The sequence below is a fragment of the Rhipicephalus microplus genome, chromosome 6, assembly GCF_043290135.1.
Source record: "Rhipicephalus microplus isolate Deutch F79 chromosome 6, USDA_Rmic, whole genome shotgun sequence".
In the NCBI taxonomy this organism is placed as follows: domain Eukaryota; kingdom Metazoa; phylum Arthropoda; class Arachnida; order Ixodida; family Ixodidae; genus Rhipicephalus; species Rhipicephalus microplus.
Window position 1 is genome coordinate 12,885,664 of NC_134705.1, and position 19,296 is coordinate 12,904,959.

At 45.9% G+C, this 19,296-nt stretch overlaps 1 protein-coding gene across 3 annotated transcripts in view; it reads left to right on the top strand.

Annotated features, from left to right (window-relative positions):
- The window catches only part of Asator (tau-tubulin kinase asator), a 396,184-nt gene that overhangs the window by 115,261 nt on the left and 261,627 nt on the right, over nucleotides 1-19,296 (top strand). Inside the window, exon 1 of one of the 3 annotated variants that reach the window (XM_075865819.1) lies at nucleotides 16,314-16,442. The exons of the other annotated variants lie outside the window; for them this stretch is intronic. The gene's annotated coding sequence lies outside the window, so the exon portion shown is untranslated. Of the gene's footprint in view, nucleotides 1-16,313; nucleotides 16,443-19,296 lie in introns of those variants that run through there. 3 annotated transcript variants of the gene reach the window in all.

The following is a 19,296-nucleotide window of genomic DNA, read 5'->3' on the forward strand; positions in this document are numbered from 1 at the left end:
GCCAAAACTTTTACCTCGGCGTCAAGCAGTCTGAAACCACGGATGGTCTCGTTTTCTATTATGGCCAAGCATAAGCTCTCTATGTACAATGCAAACAAGAGTGGACTTGCCGGACATCCCTGGCGTACAGAACGTTCCAGCCTAATGGGAGACCCCGGGATCTTGTTAATAGTTAGTCGTGTAGTAGAGTTTTTATACGCCAAAACTATGCCCTCTGTAATCACTGATCCGACATTGACATGTTCTAGTATGGAGAATAACACATCTTGCGGAGCCCAGTCAAAAGCCTTTACTAAATCAAGCTGGAGGATCGCAACATGCGAATTAAAAGCATCGCAACTGTCAAGGACACATCGCATTGTGTGTGTGTTCATCAATATTGAGCGCCCCTTGATGCCACACGTTTGGTGCTCCCCAACTGTTCCAGTGATTACGGACTGCAATCTACCTGCCAATACTTTCACGAGCATCTTGTAGTCAGTGTTGGTTAGCGAAATGGGCCTATATGAGGAAACTAGTTTTAATTTTGCTTTGTCATCCGTTTTAGGTAATAGAATAGTGTGCGTCTCGGCAAATAAAGGTGGTAACTCTTTGATTGCGTAGGCTTCCTTGAACACAGCTTGTAACACTGGTGAAACTTCTGTTTTAAAAGCTTTATACCACATCGCACCGAGACCGTCTGGCCCCGGCGACTTCCCAGCGGCGAGACTATCTATTGCATATTCAATTTCAGAAACGGTTATAGGCCTCTCTAACGCTTCTTTCGTTTCGAGGGATAATTGCGGCATCCGGCTCAAGAAATTGTCCTTGAACTTCGTAACATCTACTAAAGCGGCTGCGAAGAGACCCTTGTAATACCGAAAGAAAGCTTCAGCGATAGTGCAGTTAGTATTTAGCAGAATTCCATTTTCCTCTATTTCGTCGATGTGATTACGACGCGCTCGTGATTTCTCGATTCCAAGTGCGCGCTCGGTGGGAGTCTCCCCCATAGCCCACGCCTCTGCTCTCGCTCGAATGAGGGCTCCTCTGTAGCGTTCCTGCTCTACTAGCTCAATTTGTCGTTTCACTGTTCGAATATCTTCTTTATATGCACCGGGCTCCTTGCTTTCTAATGCTATCAATTTCTTAAGCGTTGTTCTGAGTTCATTTTCTTTCATTCTTTCTTGATATTTTAAAACACTAGATCTCGACATGGCTTTCATTTTAACGCTTTGCTTCAAAAGCTCCCATTCCTCGCCAACATTACAGGCTCCGGTCACTTTAATGTTCTTAATTCCCTCAATCACAAAATTAATAAAAATGTCATCCCGAAGTAGTTCAGCGTTAAACTTCCATAAATCGCAACTAAATTTGTTTTCGTTTTGTTTAAGTCCCACGTTGCATTGTACAAGACAATGGTCAGAGAAAGATACAGGTAAGACTGTGTAACTATTGCTTTTAGCTAGCGTCTCCCCTGCCATGTATATCCTATCAAGACGTGCGTGACTGGTTCCCTGAGAATGCGTAAATCGAACTTCGCGACCTGCTTCGAGGCACTCCGCAACATCATCCAGGTCGGATTCATTCAGCAAGCCATAGAGCACTTCAACACTTCTGTCTCGCACATGGCGGTGAATAATTCTATCTTTCGCGCTCAATACACAATTGAAATCCCCCAATAAAACAAGCTGTTTTGGTGTCCGTAAATGTTGCCTAATTAACGAAAAGAAAGTTTCTCGGTCTGCCTCCACGTTCGGCGCATAGACACAAATTACGCGCCATTCAATTTCGCTAGTACTAAAATCACAAGTCACCGTTCTACCAGAGTCACAAGAAAAGTGACTTTCAACAATCAATCCCGGAATCTTTTTAACAAAAAGAACACAACCGGCCGAAGTTTCATTTGCGTGACTAACTATGGCATAATATTTAGACGTAAACCGCAGCATCATGCTCCGGGTCTCCTCCTCACCTTCCACCTTTGTCTCCTGCACGGCTAACACGTCAATATCTTGGTCAATTAACAGGCGATACACTTGAGCCTGCTTTTTCCTGGAGGCCAAACCTCGGACATTTAAAGTTGCAAAGCTCAATGCCCAGTGACTAGCCATCGTTACTCTCAAAAAAAGGAGGGGGTAGGCCCGGAGCATGGTGCTTACCGTGTACGTCTAGCTCCCTGCTAGACGTCTCCGGGGCCATCCGGTGGTTCGGCATCAGTTAGCTGCTGGCCCCTTGGAGTACCAACCGGTCGGTCCACAGGTAGATTGGACCTCGCTCTGAGGCCCGAGCGCCGCCCCGGTGTCGCCTTCGCTGGTGGTCCCTCAACTTTGCCCTGGTGAGCAGTGCCCGCAGATTGCTCCAGCGAACGCTTGACCGCCGAGCTCGTGTTGATCCCGCGGGTCGTTCCGTGCGCTGGCATGTCGTGTCCACTCGCCGCTTGCGTCGACATGTCCACCAATTGGCTTTGTGCGTCTTCAGTGGAAATCTCTTGGCTGGTGTCCGCCTTAGCAGTTTCTTTCTCCTCGGGTTCCGACGCTGTATCGTAATCTTCAGGCGAAAACGGCCCGCGTTCAACCAGAGAACTAGCCGCGTCTCCTGCCCCCTTAGCCGCGTCTTCCGCCTCAGCGGCGTCCATTGTCTGCTCTTCGATCTCATCGCACGTTGCAGCGCTCGTAACTGCTGCATACGACCGGACACACTGAGCGTCTCGATGTCCAAATCGCCGACAAATTGAACACCGTGGCACCTTGCAGTCCCGCCGTACATGACCAGTCCCTTTGCACCGCAAGCATTGCATAGGCCTGCCCGGCGCCACAACTAGGGCCAATTCCCCTGCAACGCGCACTTCTTGCGGAAGGTCCTCCACCGCAACTCCCCTCTTTAACTTGAGTAGCACGGTTTTCGTCGTCGACGCTTTGTCGCTGACGCCGTCGACTCTCCAGCGCTCTCGATTCACTTCGACAACATTGCCGAAGGCCGCGAACGCCGTCCGCACATCCTCATCGGCGACTCCGTAAAGCAGCCAATGAAGACACAGTCTTCATTGGCTGCTTATCTGCCGGTCCTGGGGATCAACGATGAGACACCGGTGTCCCCTCACCTGAAGTCCCTTGAAGGCCAGCAGTTTCTTCGTCGCGTCTTCTCCGTTCAGTGTAACCGCCCAGACGTGATTAATCTGGCACGCTCCGAGTGCTATGATGTCCGTTAGCACTCCCGTGGGGCCCAACGCGTCTCTGTAGTCTTCAACCCTGTAGGGTCTCACTTGAACGTCTCCGTGCAAAAACACAGTATTTAAGGCAACGCGTCCTGTTGGCAGATGAGGCAGAATCACTTGGTACTCTTCAGTTGACCTGTTACCGCGGCCCTCAAGGGCCGCTGAAGCCGCTCCAACGGAGCCCTGCATCCTGCGTCCGTTCACTACCGTGGCCGAAAGCAGAATCCACTGCGCCACACCAACATCACGTTGATTGAGTGTTAAATACTTATATGCCATACAAACTTACGGTTCAACCTAAGTTATGTTTGTCGTGTGCACAACATAGACAAGATCTACACCTGCTACTAAAAATTGCACATTTATTAAACACAAGCAACTGCGGCCTGTAACGATTGCCACTGTATTAATGACACTAGTGCTATTTTTTTACAATTGACAACTTCAAGAAAAAAAACCAAGTGGACTGGGGAGCAGCAACAGTTTACCGGCGGGGTCTGCCAAGTTTATTATCCGTTTCGCGCTCGTTCTAAAGGGCGACATCTGCTCACGTTTTATGACGCTTCTACGCTCATTCCATAAATACGCCCGCCTAATTTATTTGATTAAGTATTGGGATGCTTTTCGCGCAATGTAGAGGGCAGTCGCGCCAGCGCAATGCTGTAGCTCTTTCGCTAAAGCAACAACTACATAACGGCTTGGCCAAAACGAATGCAGTGTGCTGGAAACATTACGTTATCATATTGGTTCACCAAGCATACGAATTGCCACGTCTGAGTTCTCGTACAAAAGCTAGAGAAGTCCCGGCGAGTGCGACCGGTGGCTGTCAGTGAGAAGACACTTAATTACGTTCTCTGGGAGTGCTTGAATCGCGTCGCATCGATGTTTGTTGCTTCTTGAGCGGACAACATACACAATGAAAAATGCTTCATTTAGGTTAATTGATGCCATGGCTGCGCTGTATTGTCATACTTAATCGTCGAAATCGTGTATTCTGAAACCCGGAAGCACGGATAACTCAATTGTACGGGCTCGGTAGGTAGGCCTAACCCTTGCTGGAAATCATGGTGGTAGAACATGTAGTGTACAGATCCCAGCTTGGTACACTATATAAATTGCCCGTCATTATAAGCCCACCGATCATCTGCTTACTGCTTATTTATTTATTTATTTATTAGAATACCCTCAGGGCCCGTAGGGCATTACAGAGGGGGTGGGTACAACATATATAACACACAAGAAAAAAAGACAAAATAAAGAAACAAGTATCAGATGCGCAAATCAGGAAGGCAACATAAGTCAACTAAAAATGTATAAGAATTCAAGCACATACAAGACAAAGATAGATAGTGGAAACTGCGTATAGTTACAAGCATTGCTGAGAAATTGCAGTCTTGAATAACAAAGGGTCTGTTATTGATACAACGGAAGAGGGAAGGTGGTTCCAATCGGCGGCTGTTTTCGGTTCTGCCCACCATCGCGATAATGCTTCCCAGCATTATCGCGATGGTGGGCAGAGCTTCTCAGCTTGGTACACCATGTGGCCCACCATAGCAAGCAGCACCCATCATCTGCTTAGTGCTTCCCAGCATTATCGCAATTGTGAGAAGAGTGTCCCATTATTGCCCACTATCTAGCCTCTGCTTTCCACCGTCATTTCCACGTTACCCATCATCTGTACACCATACCACCCAGTATGTCCCGGCATAACCACCATATTTTCCGCTACGTCCCACCATAGCCATCATAATTTCCACCATGCCCACTAATATTTCCACTACGCCCACCATGTTTTCCAGTATCCACCATGGCAATTTTTCCGATAGGGTGGTGATCACAGATTTATCAAGCTGACTTTTGTAATAAAAATGAAAATGGAAAGGAGACATTATGGGCCACCACACGGTAATATTTATTCAGAATGGCAAATAGAAATAGCAACTAAAGATATTGAGAAAATAACTAGCGAGGGTACTTAAACAAAGAGGACGTACTAAAATCTAGCTCGATTGTATGAGATAATGCTTGCTAAGGTACTAGTCAAATCAACCGAGAAAATGAGACACAAACACAAGAGCTGGTGGGTTTAGGAAGTTAAGAGAGCGATATTAAGACATCAGAAACCTCCAGGGAAAACGGGTATGCTAAATAGAGGGGTGAACTGGAAGATGATGTCAAAAAAATGAGATAACTTTTTGAGCTGCAGAAGGAAAGTGTCTGATTTGATCAGTGGCAAGATTAGAAGAAAGGGGGCTGAATGAATGGCGAAAGTAAACAAAAAGGATAGAAAGGCAGCTGCAAAGTTTTGGAACTATCTCAATTTCATGAGGAATAAGGCAAGCGTGGAACAGATGTTTATAACTACACTTCAAGTGGTTAAACTAGAAGGGGATGCGGCAACGGAACATATGAAAACAATGAGGACAGAAAACTTTTAACACCAAGAAAGCGCTGTATACACCATACAAGATGAGGGTAGACCAACTAGCGCAATGGCTCCACTGGGACTATGATAGTGGAAAAGGGCAGAGAAAGGGGTTCCTAATGGCAAATTAACATGCCTTGACGGCATCGCAATAATGCTAATACAGAAACTAAGACCAAACTCTAAGCAAAGAAAAAGAGAGGTAGCGAGCAAAGAAATATGGGATGGAGAAACCCCCACTGGGTGGAAACTAAGCAGGATGAGCATGATCTGTAAATGAAAAGTGTACAAAGGTGATATAAACAACTACCGTCCTATAACAGTCACATCAGTAGTTTGGAGGCTGGTGATGCAGATGGTGAATGAAATACTACAGACATGGGTGGAGAATGAGGGGGTGTTTGTATAACTACAAAATATGTTCCGTAAACCAAGGGGGTTAAAGAACAATCTGTTTTCATTGATGCAGTGTATTGAAATAGCGCAAAAAGAACACAGGCCCCTGTGGCTGGCATTCCTAGATATCAAGAGAGCTTACGATAGTGCGATTCAAGAAGACTTGTGGGGGATACTGGACACACTAGATATGGAAGATGGAATAACAAATCTACTAAAGGACATCTATAACAGTAACAAGGTGGTCATCCAATGGGAATAACAAGTATCTGAACCTATAGAAATACAACGCGGGCTTCGGCAGGGACGTCCCTTGTCACCTTTAATAATTATGCTGTATCTCCAGGCACTAGAAGCCAAATTAAAGGGGAGTCGACACGGCTTCAGCCTCTCTTTTGTCCAGCAAAGGAAACACATTGAACAGTCATTACCAGCATTGTTATATGCAGATGATATAGTGTTAATAGCCAACAACATGGAAGATCTGCAGGGATCGATTGACATCTGTGGTAATGAGAGACAGAGGTTAAATTTGAAGCTCAGCAGGGAAAATCGGCCATCTTAATTGTCAACCATAACAAAGGCAGTGAACATACGATACAAGAAGGCATGCTAGAAATAGTGGATGAATACAAATATTTTGGGCGTATGAATAAATAATGAGGCTGATTATCTAAGGGAGCACGAATTATACGTAATGACTAAGGGCACCAGGAATGCAGCTGTAATAAGAAATAGGGCACTGTGGAACTACAATAGGCATGAAGTTGTGAGATGGATTAGGAAAGGTGTCATGGTTCCGGGTTTGTCGTTCGGCAGTGCGGTCTTGTGCATAAAATCATAAATTCAAAAAAGATAGGAAATTAAACACTGTGGCATAAGCACACTTGTTTTGGGAGCTCACGGGAATACCCCAAATTAGGGGGTACAGGGTGGCATAGAATGGACATCGTTTGTGTGCAGGGAAGCTTGCAGCAAGATAGAATTTGAGGAGCGATTGAGAAAAATGGGAAAGGAGCGTTGCGCTAGGAAAGTTTTCAGCTACTTGTACATGAAGAATGTTTATACTAAATAGAGGAAGCAAACTCAAAAACTGTCAAGCAAGTTTTTAAACAACAGCAGAATGCCAAGCCAAAAGGAAACATCAATTAAGAAGAAGGTGAAGGAAACAGTGGGGGCATGTGGAAAATGGGAATGCTTACGAAATATTGACTGGAGACCTACTGAATTTTCCGGAAGGCAATTGCAAGGGAAAAGATCAACGATAATTCTGAGGGTAGTTTTCTGCTTTTCGAGGCTAGAACGGGAGTATGGCGGACCAAGACGTACCGTGCAAAATACAAAGGCACAGACACGGTATGTAGTGCGTGGGGAGAGGAGGAGAAAACGGCTGAACATTCGATAATGTTCTGTAATGGGCTCCACTCTATAGTCGAATGTAATGGCGCCGAATTTTCGAAAGCTTTGGGGTTTTGGGACAGTGAAGGCAAAATAGACTTGAAACGGGTAGAAATGGCTGATGATTGGTGGCTATAATCGAGGCGGGAGTGAAAGTCAATCCTTAAACACACAGTGATAGTACTTAACTTTATGGCTTGCTGGTGTGAGCCACCAACCGATCTAAAGGGCACAGCCGGATCCATCCATCCATCCATTCACCCATCCATCCATCCATCATGTACTTTGCCTGCTTCATTCTTGCACTGTGACTATTCGAAAATGAGATATTACAAAAATTGAGCCCATTAAAAAAGTCGTTTGTTTTATTTACTGTCGCTAGAGCTTTTTACCCACTTCCGCACTTTCGCATCTCAGTCTGTCCCCTCTGGCAGCAAGTCACCTGAAGGAAAGCTTAAAGTTCATGCGTGCCTTGATTGAGTCCCCGCAGTGTGCTTATTTAAACAAGTACTTTCAGCTTGGACAACCTTCCTGTACTCGTAGCTCGAAAATTTGAATCTTTTGCCGATCCAGAACTGAATTGTAGAAATATTGTGAGCGCGAGAAGCGAATGATTCTTCATTCTCTTTAGATATCATCATCACCTGTACATCTTCATCACCTGTAAACATCATCACCAGTGTGATTTATCTCGAGCCTGGCTGAATAAACCGATTCCTCACAAGTGGTGGGCGGTCCTGAAGAACCTCGAAGCTTCCATCCGACCGTGAACTACCTACGACCACCCTCTCGCTCGTCCTATTACCGTTCACCATCTCCTACCTACCGCACTGATGTGCCTGGGAATTCCCGTACGTCTCGCCGCCGGTCACATTCACCAGGTCTCTGTTCAGTGTCACATCTGCGGCCCGCCTTCCATTCCACGAGCGCCCACGCGGAAACCTCCCCGATGCAGTTTTAGGAGGGGAAACTGCATCCACCAGACACCTAACAATTCCTCCAAAGCGGCCATCGAATTAGATAGTTGTGTTTGTAGAAGGTGTGCGCGTTGAGGCTCTTCTAAACACTGGCGCTGCCGTTAGGATTATTCATGCTGATTTTTGTTCCCACGTTTGAAAAACGGATGAGCCCAGATCAAGCCTATACGGTGCTACAAAATGGACACATCCTTTGCTATCGGGGCTTGGCTGACAGAAAGAACTGGGAGTGGGGTTCCTAATTCACAGAAACATAGCTGGCAACATAGAGGAATACTATAGCATTAATAAAAGGGTGGTAGGTATCGTAATTAAACCTAATAAGAGATACACGATGAAGATGGTACAGGCTTACGCGCCTACATCCAGCCATGATGACGCTTCAGTTGAAAGCTTCTATGAAGACGTTCGATCGGCAATGAGTAAGGTAAAAACACAGTATACAATACTGATAGGAGACTTTAATGCAAAGGTAGGGAAAAAGCAGGCTGGAGACCAGGCAGCAGGAGATTCTGGCATCGGCACTAGAAACGACACAGGAGAGCTACTAGTAGAATTCGCAGAACGCAATAATTTACGGATTTTGAATACCTTCTACCGAAAACGAGGAAACCGCAAGTGGACATAGAGGAGTCCTAATGGCGAAAATAAGAACGAAATAGACTTTATAATGAGTGCACACCCAGACATCGTGCAGGATGTGGAAGTGGTTGGCAAGGTACGATGCAGTGACCATAAAATGGTACGGCCTCGAATTTGCCTAGACTTGAGAAAAGAACTTCAGAAACTGATACACAAGAAGGCAATCAATAATCTAGCACTGAGAGGGAAAGTACAGGAATTCGGAGTCTCGCTTCAGAACAGGTACTCGTCTCTTAGTGAGGAAACCAACCTTAGCATAGATACAATGAATGATAATCGGACGAGTATCATTACGGAGTGTGCAGTGGAAGTTGGAGGCAGGGTAGTTAGAAAGGACACTGGCAAGCTTACCCAGGAAACGAAGAATCTTATTAGGAAGCGTCAAATCATGAAAGTCTCAAATACAACAGGCAAAATAGAACTGGCAGAGCTTTCGAAGTTGATTAATAGCCGTAAGGTATCCGATGTAAGAAGGTATAACATGGAGAGAATTGAACACGCTCTGAAAAACGGAGGAAGCGTCAAAGCAGTGAAGAGGAAACTTGGGATAGGCAAAAATCGGATGTATGCACTAAGGGACAAAGAAGGCAAAATAACTACCAATATGAATAGGATAGTTAAAATAGCGGAGGAGTTTTACAGAGATCTGTACAGTAGCCGGGACAAACACGACTTTAATACCATAATAACTAGCAGTAACTCAAATGACACCCCACCAGTAATGATATAAGAAGTCAGAAAAGCTTTGGAGAGCATGCAAAGAGGCAAAGCTGCTGGTGAGGATCAGGTAACATCAGATCTGCTGAAAGATGGAGGACAGATTGTGTTAGAAAAACTAGCCACCCTGTTTACGAGGTGTCTCCTGACGGGAAGAGTACCAGAGTCTTGGAAGAACGCTAACATCTTAATACATAAAAAGGAGATGACAAGGACTTGAAGAATTACAGGCCGATTAGCTTGCTCTGTGTAGTACACAAGCTATTTACAAAGGTGATTGCTAACAGAGTAAAGAAAACATTAGAATTCAATCAACCAAAGGAGCAAGCAGGATTTCGAACAGGCTACTCAACAATCGACCACATTCATACTATCAATCAGGTAATAGACAGATGCTCAGAATATAACCAACCACTACACATAGCCTTCATAGATTACGAGAAGGCGTTTGATTCAGTAGAAATATCAGCCGTCATGCAGACACTGTGGAATCAGGGCGTCGATGAAGTATATATAAACATCCTGGAATAATTCTACAGGGGATCAACTTCTACTATAGTGCTTCATTAGGAAAGCAACAAAATACCAATCAAGAAGGGTGTAAGGCAGGGGGACACAATATCCCCAATGCTATTTACCGCGTGCTTACAGGAGGTATTCAGATGCCTAGAATGGGAACAGTTAGGGATAAAAGTTAATGGAGAGTACCTTAGTAACCTGCGCTTCGCCGATGACGTTGCATTGCTGAGTAACTCAGGGGACGAATTGCAGCTCATGATTACGGAGTTAGACAACGAGAGCAGAAAGGTGGGTGTTAAAATGAATCTTCAGAAAACGAAAGTAATGTACAACATTCTCGAAAAAGAGCAGCGCTTCGAGATAGGTAATAGTGCACTTCAAGTTGTAAAAGACTATGTCTACTTAGGGCAGGTAATAACCGCGGAGCCGAACCACGAGATTGAAGTAACTAGAAGAATAAGAATAGGGTAGAGCACATTTGGCAAGCACTCTCAAAATATGACAGGTAGATTGCCACTATCCCTCAAGAGGAAGGTATATAACAGCTGTATCTTGCCGGTACTTAGCTACGGAGCAGAAACCTGGAGGCTTACAAAGAGGTTTCAGTTTAAATTGAGGACGACGCAGCGAGCAACGGAAAGAAAAAATGGTAGGTGTAACCTTAAGAGACAAGAAAAGAGCAGAGTGGGTTAGGGAACAAACCGGGGTTAAGGATATCATAGTTGAATTCAAGAAAAAGAAACGGACATTGGCCGGGCATGTAGCTTGAGACAAGAAAACCCCTGGTCATTAGGGATAACCGACTGGATTCATAGAGAAGGCAAGTGTGTTTGGGGGAGACAAAAAGTTAGGTGGGCAGATGAGATTAAGAAGTTGCGGGTATAAATTGGCAGCAGCAAGCACAGGACCGGGTTAACTGGCGGGACATGGCAGAGTCCTTTGTCCTGCAGTGGACGTAGTCAGGCTGATGATGATTATGATGTTTGAAAAACCACCACGCCTTATGGCGGCCCACCTCTCCACGCAGCGACCAACGCTCTCATTCGTCCACTTGCACAGTGTACAGTTTGTGTCTGCATAGAAGGCATTTGTCATCACATCGTTTTCGTGGTATTTCGTGAGTGCACCCACGCTCTCATTCTGGGGTGGAATTTCTTGTCTTCTGCGTCCGCTTTCATATCATGTCATCAGCGCCTCCCGCATCCAAATGCCACTGACTCTTCTCCGCTTGAACACAATGGACGCATCCGCCTTGTAACCACGTCAGATTATGTACTTCGGCCATACATAGAAGAAATTATAAGTGTTAATTGCACCGACATTGTGGATGATGACGTACTAATTCTCCCTTATGGCCATACCCTACGTAGAACATTGTGATCACACCAGAGCTTATTCGCTTCTTCGATGGGTCTACCCACCTAACCGCCATAATATCAAATGCCCGAGTGTGTACTGCTCTCCTGTGGCTCAACAGTATCTTGCGTGGTCGACAGTGAGACTGTTGCGATTGTTACTTTTCCGAACAACAACCACAACGTTGTCCCAAAGTCACAATCACTGCCATACAATGCCTCTTCCACACCTGTGTCGGCAACCATAAGCACTGATTTAACACCTGACCAAACTGACGATCTGCTCGCCCTGTTTAATAGACACCGTTTTCTATTTGACGTGAACTCACCCATCCTCAGCATGACGACCACCGCTAGTCACAGCATCCAGACTTATGGCTTTCGTATTGTAAATCGGCGTCCATATCGCGTGTCTCAGGCAGAACGCAAAATCATAGAGGAAAACGTCTCAGACATGCTATGATGCAACATTATACGTCCTTCATCAAGTCCCTGGTCATCCCCAGTTGTTCTCTTTCAGAGATAAGATGGGACAGTGCGTTTCTGCGTCGATTACCATGCGCTAAACAAAATAACGTGCAAATATGTTTATCCTCTCCTTCGGATTGACGACGCACTATATTCATTACAGGGCGCCGAGTATTTTTCTTGCCTCGAACTTAGGGCAGGCTACTGGCAGTTACCAATGTCAGAGTCTGATAAAGAGAAGACCGCCTTTTCAACGCCAGAAGGGTTGTGCGAGTTTAATGTGATGTCTTTTCGACTCTGTAATGCGCCCGCCACCTTCGAACGCATGATAGATGGCGTATTGCGTGGTTTGAAATGGAAAACGTGTCTGTGCTATCTCGATGACATAATAGTGTTTTAATCCACGTTCTCGAAGCATGTAAAACGTCTTGACGAAGTCCTCACATGCCTTGCAAAAGCCGGTCTGCAGCTTAACACCAAGAAATCTACCTTTGCTAGCAAGACAATCAAGATTCTCGGCCACATCGTCAGCACAGAAGAAATTCGGATGGACTCCGAGAAGCTTCCCGCCGTCTACGATTTTCCTCGTCCACTACGTCAAAAGGAGCAGCGCAGCTTTCTTGGGTTATCTTCTTACTTCCGGCGCTTACGTGGCTTCGCGGATGTTGCGTCTCCGCTCCATTAACTCCTCGCAAGGAACGTCCCCTTCGTTTGGTCCGAAGACTGCGAAAGCGCTTTCATGGCATTGAAGCAAGCCCTCACGTCGGATCTGGTACTGTGCCGCTTCGATTCAACCGCACCCACCATCCTTCACACCGAAGCAAGCAGTCCTGGTCTAGGTGCGGCACTCTTGCAGCGTGACAAAAACTCACGCGAATGCGTCCATGCTTACGCAAGTCGTGTTCTTACCGCTGCAGAAAAGAACTACACTATCACTAAGCAGGAGTGCCTTGCTGTTGTTTGGGCAGTGCGAAGATTCCGACCATATCTTCACGGCTGTAGTTTTACCGGCATTACCGACCATAACGCCCTGTGCTGGCTTTCATCGCTGAAAACCTTATCGAGTCATCTCGTTCGCTGGGCGCTTCGCTTGCAGGAGTATGTTTTTGATGTCGCCTACAGATCTGAGAAGTAGCATCAAGATGTGAATCTCTATCACGCTGTCCTTTGCCCAGCGGAGGCCACTCACCATCGATACTCCGAAACGACAGCACCTCTCCAATCGCAGTGCTATGTTCATCACCTGGCACCATATCCGTCCTTGTTTCACAACAACGTGTCGACCCATACTGCCGCACCGTTGTTGACCACTTGACCGGCTTCATTACTCCTCCAAACGCCAGACTCCGTTGACAACTTAAACAATTTAAGCTTGTCGGTGGTGCTTTATAACGCTACATTTACCACATCGATGGCAACAAGTGGGTACCCGTCATCCCACGTTCTCTGCAACGTGAAGTACTGGAAGCCTTTCATGATGAGCCAACCACCGCTCATCTAGGCTATCACAAGACTTACGGCAAAATACGAAGTCGTTGTTTTTGGCCTGGCCTCTCTTCAGCCGTCGCTAAGTACATCACCTCCTGTGTGCATTGCCAACGGCGAAAACGACCGACAACTGCTCCGGCTGTCTTAATGCAACCTCTTCCTTGACCCGCCTCGCCTTTTGATGTCGTTGGAACCGACTTGTATGGCCCTCTTCCTATATCATTCAATGTGAAATCGCTGGATTGTCACGGCCATCGACCACCTTACCCACTACGCAGAAACAGCTTCTATAGCATCTGGGTCTGCCACTGAGATCGCCTATTTCTTTCTTCACCACAACTTTTTGCGCCATGGAGCTCCCCACAATTTCCTGAGCGATCGTGGCAAAGTCTTTCTTTCTTCTATTGTCGAGCAAGCTTTGCGTGCCTCGAACACTGTTCACAAGACCACTTCTAGCTACCACCCGCAGACCAACGGATTGACTAAACGCTTTCATCGGATCCTGTCGGACATGATCGCCGCGTACATTCACCCGAACCACACGAACGGGATGCAATTCTACCCTTCGTGACATTAGCCTATAATGCAGCTGCTGAACGCACTACCGGCTTTTCTCCACTTATTTTCGTCCAAGGTCGCTCGCTGAGTTTTGCTCAGGATGTCTCTTTCCTTTCGGCCCCTGAACCCTCGATGGCTCCTTTCTCTGAAGAATTTTGATCGCGTCTCGCACACTGCCGTCTCCTGGCCCGCGTTAACACCGGCTTCTCTTAAGACGCTCGAAAACCTCGCTACGACTCGTCTCGCCGTGTTTGAGTTTTTCCCCTCGCAACGAAGTTCTTCTAGGGACTGCACTGCGCGTCCCCGGCTCATGCGACAAATTCATCAGTCGCTTCATTGGGCCGTACACGGTGGTCAAACAGACATCTCCTGTCAATTACCGCGTTTCTCCTCTTAGCACTAATCCTGATCATCGTTGCCGAGGGACAGAGATAGTGCACGTATATCGTTTAAAGCCTTATGCGTGACGCATTTCATAATACTATCAGGCAACCAGGCGGCCGTTTTCATCGCGCGGGGGAATTAGTGTGAGCGCGACAAGCGAATGACTCTTCCTTCTCTTTAGATATCATCATCACCTGTATATCTTCATCATCTCTAAGTATCATCCCCAGTGTGATTTAGCTCAACCCTGGCTAAATAAACCGGTTCCTCACAATATAGCTAGTTTTCTGCAACAGTTGACCGTTGGAATGAGTTGCCTGAGTTTGTTCGTGCTTTGCCAATGACCAATTTTTGTCTGTGCTTGACAGGTGATGTTGTCGCCACTCTTCCATAGATCTTGATGGGCTGCAGTATTTATGAAAAATTATTAAGCAATAATTGAATAGAATAAAAATTAAATACATCTTCACGTCACCTTGCGGGTTTCCGCACAGCTTGTTTGCAATTCTAATAACTATTTTGCTTAAGCGCTAGAGGTGCAGCAGAGCTCGGTACATCTACTAACCCAGTAGAATGCTTTGAATAACGAGGAATATTAGGCGACACGTTTTCATGTCCTGTTATTACCATGCATGGACAAACTATTTATTCCAGTGTACTTTTGTAAAGGTAATATTGAAGGCTGCGAAGTGTCTTTCAATATTAAGTTGGATTGCATAAGAAATGAATGCCTTTTTCAATAGCATTTGTATTGACTACGTTTTCTGTCACCACATAATACAATGATCAATAACACTGAGTGTCGCAGAAAAACACATTGGCACGTCAACTGTTGGAAGCGTGCTACATTAGAAAAATATGTAGGAATCGCCACGGCAATACCTGCTTATTTGGTAATGAGTCCTCCCTCTTTAGTGTGTCGTCTTTAGGCGATGCATTTTACACCATGAAGCTAAAGCAACTCGCAAAGTTTCATGAGCTTCTCTGTTTCGAAACACGTCTTTTCTCTTTTTTTCCCTTTTTCTGCGCCTCGTAGATCATGTGCAGCTCCAATAAACCTTGTGTAAAGCTTGTTCGCTTCATCTACAACTACTTAAGACACCAATTGTGGGTTAAAACTTCTTGTGTATATTTCTTGTGCGTTAGAGTGACTTTTATGCGCATGAACGCAACGCTCGTAGCGCACTCAAGATGCATTACAACGACATTTATTAGGCCCGCTCATCGGCCAGTCTCGCTTCACTCAACCAATTTATCAACCCATTGTTTATTCTCTACAGATTTGCGCCATTAGGCAATGCGTCATTGTACTGCAAGGTGCGCACTCCAGCCGATGTTTTCAAACAGGCGGACTGCAATACGGCAATGTTACTTCCCGCAGCACGCGATAGCTGTGCGGCGAAGCGCCCTTTCCTGCTCTCCCCACTGGCATGACGCACGCGGAACGGCTCAAAGCAGACAGCAGCAAAAAGTGGGAGCGCATTCATCCGCGCCGGCTCGGGTGCAGTGGCGGCAACCACCAGGGGCCGCACCTCTGCTCCGGGGAAGGCCTAGTGCAGCCACTAACGGGGATCGAATCGACTCGCGCTCAAATGCGCTAGCGCTTTTCAGGAACATTAAAGTGTCACAGTTAGAGCATTTGCGTAAATATGTTTATTCAACTACGTTTGCCAAAGATAGTTGTAAAAAGCGTTTTTTCTTATCACGGCAGATGGCGCAACAAAACCAAGAGCACCGCTGGCGCCGCGATGGTTGGGTGCGTTTTTTTTTCCTACACTTGTTCTGCGCCGACACCGATCCAGAAGGGGAAAGGGAATCGGCACCCACCACCGAGTTGTGAGCACGCGGCGCATCCTGGGATCGGCGCGTTCAACATGGCTGCCCCACTTGAATCGCGTCGTGTGCGACGAAAAAGAGCACGGGTGAGCAGATTTTCTGGTTCTCGGTCTGAGCGTGGATGCGCCGGGAAGCTCGCACCTTTGAGCGCGCGCAGGGATCGGGAAGGCGGCTGTGCAGCGATCGCGTCGATCGGCCGGGCGCCCCCTCACGCGAAGGGGCTGCTCGTGCTTGCCTGGTGATGGAGCCAACAGCGCAGTGGCAGGCGCGCCTCGCTGCAGCTCAAGGCGCTGTCACGACGCTGAACTTGCGTGAATCGTGTGGGGTAGTTGCGGAACAGTTCAAACTCGAAGCTCCCATTTTCTGTGTCAGCAGTTGGTTCCATCAGAGGTAGCCCTAATAGAAAACACTCACAGCTGTAGAGGTGCCTCCCCTCTCGTTGCGCTGGCTGTGTTCGCATCGAGCCACTGCTGCATCGCTTGCACTAACGCGTCCCTAAAGAACGGCTGTTGCCGCGTGAGTCAGCCACTGTCCCCATTTCTACAGTTTACTGTTCTATGAATGCAAACGATAGAGATAAAAAAGTTATGCTTTCTTTAGTGAAATACGCTGCAAAGGAATTGTAGTTGCACTTTTTCAATGAAAGTCCGCACAAGCATTCATCTAAATATTCGGTTCAGACAGTGGTTGCAAGATTGCGTTATGTGCTGTGACATTTCTCCCACACCACCGAGGATGCAAGTTCCCCGGATAATTTTGTTACAGAATGTATTCCCAAAACTGTTCTTAACATTCGCACCAATAGCATGAATAAACACAACACGCTGTGCTACATGCTATATTCATCGTTTCTTCTCTTCCTTGCCGTAGAATTTTTTTGTAAATAGCTTTCCTAGCACCCACCAGAGAGCTCTTACATCGCTCTCATTTTTTCTATGACCTTGATTTAAAGACACTTGAAATTTGCAACATTTCCAAACCTTGATTTTCTTTCAAAGTTAGTATCAATTGAGAAATGGCAGCTTTTTCATCCAAAAGTAGCACCTAAGAATTTCAAATGAATGTACTTTTTTTTTCAATGTCACAGTTTGAGCTGAGAGTTGGAATAGTTGGTTTCGACTCTGATACATATTAGCAAGGAAAATAAAACAGGGGCGACAGAAGATGCATGGTGGGCTTCAAACGGAGTGTAAGGAATAATAAGAGCGCTATGCCGTAGTGGGCCACGACCTTAGCCTGAAGAGCCGAGCGCAAGTTGTTGTGATCCACGCTGTGATTCATGTGCCACCTGTCGCCACCCGCTGTCAGCGTCCATAAGCCCAAGTGCTGTACTCGTACCAATAAACCACATTTCCTAGAGTTTTATTTCGGACACTTGATATATAGACTGGTAAGAACCACAAAAAGACACCTAAACTGGTTGCCGCATCACCGACATCAGAACAGTTACACTCACCAGCTGCGTCCAGCTGTTTTGCACAAAACATAATTGCCAAAACATAATTGCCACTTAGCCCACTTTCTCAATTGTCAACTGGTGAGCTGTATGTTTCTTCGTTCATTTTGACTCATTGATACAGACAATACACAATTGAGACTTACTACACTTTCTCATTTGTAAGCTGGCAAGCTGTATGTTTTTTTTGTTCATATTGACTCATTGATACAGACAATACACAGTTGAGACTTACTACACTTTCTCATTTGTAAGCTGGTAAGCTCTATTTTTGTCAGATTTATTGATACATACAATACGCAATTGAATGTTAGCATACCGACTTATTTACATACTGGTGGGCTGTATTTGTTATTAATCGATGCAGACAGTCAGAACTACTCCTTGAAGCCATAGCCTTTGTACCTAGTTTGGGATCGAACAGCAAAGCGGATTTCAAAATAACATCGATCTTGTTTTTCGTAACAACATGAACACACCTTCTAAAGCATTTTTTACAAGGAAAAGATAGGATTGGCAAAAGAGTGCATTATGACATCAGCACATAGAAATGCGAAGCACTGTCAATATTCTTGAAAGTAGGTTTTAAGCATCGCACAAAGATTTCGATATAGTTTGCACAGTGAGGGAGTGCTCTGCACAAAAAATCACAGCATATCCACGGAGTGGATGATGATGAGTAGGGTGAAGCGCTGGAGAGTGTCATCGCTGAACCGTGAACCATGCGCGGATATCGCCACCTTATCGTCAAAGACGTGACAAATATTGCATTTATTTATACAAGAAAGTTTATTATTCGTAAGCGGTAGATATACGTCGCTTCCATTTTTCCTTCATTATAATGGCTTTATGGTCGGGGACGTGCTGGTTCGGTGACGGGGCGTAGTGGGATGTTTGCAAGGACGATGTAGTCAGTATTTTGCAAAGATGGAACTATAGGTGGTCACATACAAACATTTAACGGACAAAGTGAGACAAACTATGGTTTTTAACGTGCTCCTAGATACAAATAAATGTCCATCTAGCATTTTATGTTGGCTACTGTATTTGCTTTATGGGTGGTGTAGTGGTGGATCAATGATGGGCTGTAGTACGATGTTTGCAAGGACGAGGTAGTGGGCAGTTGGCTAGGGTGGAACTCAGGTGGTTACGTACATGGATACAAGAGATGGACAGACCCTCGGCTTTAGGAGCTTCGCCCGTAATATAGCCACATTGAACACCACCAGAGCAATCATATACATTGTGACACGGTAAAAGGTAATGCACTTCTTGGTAGCAGTCCTCTTGTGGTGAGCCGGAAATTGAAGTACAGTAAACACCTGTTATTTCCTATCTCGCTGGAAAAAAATTATGCCCTCAATAACTTAAGTTATGAAAACTTTTGGAAAACCAAAAAAACGTCTTTCTTGGTGAATGCGGAAATCCTGTACTCGTTTTGCATGACGCCGCAATGCTCGCCCCTCATTAGGTTGTTTGCACTG